We start from the raw sequence: 4,274 nt of genomic DNA, 5'->3' as shown, positions 1-4,274 counted from the left end.
TCTCTCCTTTAAAGCCCACCTGCACTTGTAAGATGGTGTTGCTTAATTCTTTCTTTCAAGCTTACCTCATATAATCTGTTATCCTTGATTTCGTAGTATGACTTTACCAAAAACAAATGGCATTTCTGTCAGCAAAGAATCTAAATCAGACTAGCACTTAAATTTTTGTCAACTTTCATCTGCATATTCCATTCAACAAGAATTCCTACAGAGCTCCAGCTTAAGTGAAATTGAAAAGATCTTCTGTTGGGTCTTGCAGCCTGGTTTCAGTAACAAATAAAAATACGGTGCATTTCTCCAGGGAAGTATTGACATGAATCATCCCATTTAAGAAAAAGTGTATTAGAAGAGAATGAATCACTGTTTGCTCTATGAGTACTCCAGCACATTGTAGGTACAAGTATTATTCATCCAGATGTGTAGTAACTTCGCTAAAACACTCACTTAAATACTTCAGCCAGAGATACATTCTCCTTCTGGAATTTGTAACTTCCTTACTTTGAGTACAGACATTCCATTCGGTACATACTGATAGAAACAAAATCACTGTAAACAAAATAGTCCATCTGGTGCTACCAGGTGCCTGCATCTTTTTTCCCCTGGCAGTCTGCCCACCCAGACTGAAAATGCTCCATCACATTTGATCCTGGAAGCAAAACATCCCTAGCCCAGGTTAATATTTAGATGGGAGATCATAAAGTACAGAATCATGGCTGACAGAGAGTAATGAATTTTGACTGACTAGTTGAGAAATGTTGGGTCTCATATATCAAAAGATTGACTTTATCTAGTCCTGCTGTTGCTGTGAAATTGATACAGAAGTAAAAGAAAACAAGAATGATGAATACCTATACTTCAGAAATGTAGTAACTTCACGAATAGATGTTATTTTCCATTTCTAGAAAAGACAGTCACAAAAATAAAAATTATCTGATAATTTTTTTCTTCCTTCCATGTCAATTCATGGTGAGTAAATCCATAAACTGTTCTACTTTTAAAAACTGAAAATATACAGTGGGAACAGTTTAGTTTCAAGCAAAGATATACCTTTACTAAAGGAAAAAGTATTTCAAGAAATACATATAACATTTTCTTAACCTAAGCAACTATTTACAATTAAGTACAAAAAGTAGTCTATTAAAATACAAAAAAATAATCTGTAAGTGATTTTAGCCTGAAGATTTTAATTGTAAACATTTTGCCTCTGTAGTAGGATGGTTACCTTTAAAGTTACTAACTTGTATGAAAATGGAAATGATCACTACTTGCCAACAGGATGGAGGAGAGACAAAGTATGTTATTGTAATTAGGGACTTGTATCCTTCTTCTGCAAAAGCAAAAGCCCAGTTTTTCCCTAAGACTAGATACAAATATTTTCTATTTTATCAACTATAAATATATCAGTATATAAATTTTTCATTCCAGTGATTGAATGCAAGACAAATACAGCATCTGAAATACCAATCTTTTCCATCAACCAACAATAAATTACTTATGCAGTTCACTATTAGGCAAATAGTGCTTTGATTCAGCTGACAGACTGTTGGAAAAGTAATTGGGAATAAAATACCTTCAAATATTTTGGAGGGACTGGTCCTACCACTGTGTCTGAGCTGAGCACAGCAGCTTTGTGAATCAAGTTCACTTTATAAAGTGTCAGTGCTGGGTTCTCCAGACATCCACAGTAGATGAGATGGGATCTCCCTAACAGGATCCTCCCTCTCAAAATTGGATTTGTCCATATTTGCACAGAACCTAAAAGGAAATTAAAAATCAAGGACTTTTATCTGTTGAATTTAACTTTTTATTTTGACCCTAGTTTAGATTACAGTTTAGGTTATATTAATTTTAGCTGGCCTTTTAACTATTAATATTTATTGTCTAACAGAAGGTTAGAAAGCCATTTGGTTATAGGTTTTACCTGAATAAAAACTGTCCCAGAAAGCTTACAATGGCATTCTCACATACTGCTAACATATTTTTAAAATAAAGACATTTTTTCCAATACTTTATACAATTATTTACATCTGGGAATATATGCATGACTAACTGGACTGGGTTCTATGGCCCTTTAAGTGGCCTGTTCCTCGTGGCTATTGCTGTTGCACAGCCCTCAGTTCAGGCGATGTGTGTGTAGATATGTTGTTGCACCAGAGCTGCTTTGGTGTAAATGTCCAAGTTTTAGCTAATAAAAGAGATGGTTTTTTCAGTTTTGAAGAATTTATGCTTTTAGATTCAGTTGCTCTTGCAAACTCTGAACTATTTTACAGCGTCAGAGAGAGAGTGCTGCTGTCCCTCCCGTGCCTGCAGCTGTGCTCCAGCCCGAGCCACTGACTCACCCCCCCAGTGCCCTCTGTTATCCGACTAAACCTTGTTCTTGCGTGTGAGACACAAGTTTAGGGTTCTCTTAAACAATACATTTCTAGATTCTCATTCCTGGTTGTCAGCTCACCATCTGGGAACTCCCTGCAAATATTTAAAAAACAAGCCAGGACAGTTGTGTTGACTCAGCAGTGTCAGCACCTCTCGGTCAGGTAAAATGCTCACCAGGGAAGTCTCTGACAAGCCAGAGGAATAGCCCTGGTAGTGCTTTGGAATTCAGAGAAATGTACAAATCTTTGGCTGTTTTACTTCTGCTTGCATAGGCAGGCTGTAGCACCCTTTATCCTCTTCAAATGAAATCCTAAACACCTGGAATCACAGATAAATGAAGGCCATTTACTAAAAACTCTTGTATTTCCTTTTAGCAATTTTAAATATCTAAGTTTAATATCTAAACATTATTCTCATGGATTTCATCTTAATATTTTCATGCATCAATTGTTACATATGCACAAGCATTCCAGTTTGTGTAGACACATCATAACCAATTATTTTAGCATTCTATTGATTCAATAGCAAACCCAGAAATGCACCAACAGCCCTGGAAATAAAGTGCACCAATTTTTGCACAAGAATTTAGGAAAGAAAATTCAGACATCATAAACATCCATGGGTGTAAAAACTTTGAAAAGATGCCTGTGAAAAACATGGTTCTTATTTGAGATTCAACAGGGTAGGCTGTATTTGGAATTAAAAGTTACCTGTTCTTCAGTTTTGAGCAAATTTGTATCTGAGTTTTGGCAAAGCAGCTTTAGGTACCACCAGCTATCCATGCTTTGATATCCCAACCAGTTGGAGCTTGTCGAACATTAAGAAATATTTCCTGTAACATGAATCAAGAAATCATTTCACAAATATGATCCTAGAAAAGTCACACAGTAATATTTGTGTGAAGGCACTAAAGTTCAGAGATAAGGCAGGTGACAAACTCACAGAAACACCAAATTTCAAGACACAAAACTTCTAATGTAACATAAATTGCCAAACCTTTCCTGTCTCTATTGAGTGATCTGCTTTTCCATGAAGCTGCTCTAGATTCATTAGGCAGCTAAGAACAGGATCAGTCCACAGGAAATGGAATGAAGTTACTCAGACTACAAGTAACTTTTTCACAGTGAAAGCACAACTTTGCCTCCCTTTTTGCTTTTAAAACTGTAAGACAAATTTCTCTTTCCCAAGCTTGCAGCAGGGAAACCAACACGCAGGAGCACAGGACTCCACCCCAGCCTCCCCTTTCAGGCTGCACCCACTCCCAAAATAGCAGCGCTTGTGCCACGCAGCAACTCAGTCCCAGCAGCTCTAGTGGAGGACGACAGACACAAGGAGAGCACTTTAATAACTGTGTGAACAGTAACAATATCAATTTATATTTACAATTGGATAAAAAACCCCAAGCGTGTTTACCTAAGAAATGTAATAGTTGTTTACAAGGTTTTTGAGAATGAATACAATTACACACACATTTTAGTTTTGCCCATGCAAATGTGAGCAGTCGTCTTTATTTTCTGTACTTGATTACTCCAACACATAATTATTTTAAAAATACCACAATGACATGATGTTGTTGCAGAATATTATCTGGTATTCATTTGAAAATTAATCTCTGTCAGCTCTCCCATGAAATAGAAGAAATAAATTTTTCTACGAATAAACCCCACCCAGTCAAAGTAACATTTCTTCTACTATATAAAAAGTTCTTTCACTCCAAAAATTTGGAAACACATCAAATCCTGTCTAAAATTACCTTGTTTCTGTTTCCGCACAAGAGGCAAAGATAATTTAAGTGATTTAAGTGTCAGTATAATGCAACATCCCATTATCAACATTATATTACGAGATCTTTCCAGAAAGCACCGAAGCTGTCGGGAAATGATCCCTAATTGCAGACACAT

The 4,274-nt window shown here is 36.3% G+C and overlaps 1 long non-coding RNA gene across 1 annotated transcript; it reads right to left on the bottom strand.

Moving 5' to 3' along the window:
- Window positions 1-1,100: 1,100 nt before the first annotated feature.
- On the bottom strand, window positions 1,101-3,328 carry LOC139678487 (uncharacterized). Its single transcript, XR_011699034.1, has 3 exons — window positions 3,084-3,328; window positions 2,548-2,691; window positions 1,101-1,755 (listed from the first exon to the last, which is right to left on the bottom strand). It is a non-coding gene; the product is annotated as an uncharacterized lncRNA (long non-coding RNA).
- Between the last annotated feature and the right edge of the window lie 946 nt (window positions 3,329-4,274).

The sequence above is a fragment of the Pithys albifrons genome, chromosome 14 (assembly GCF_047495875.1).
Source record: "Pithys albifrons albifrons isolate INPA30051 chromosome 14, PitAlb_v1, whole genome shotgun sequence".
Lineage (NCBI taxonomy): Eukaryota > Metazoa > Chordata > Aves > Passeriformes > Thamnophilidae > Pithys > Pithys albifrons.
Note: the sequence above shows the minus strand (reverse complement) of the source record. Positions and strands in the feature narration are given on the sequence as shown.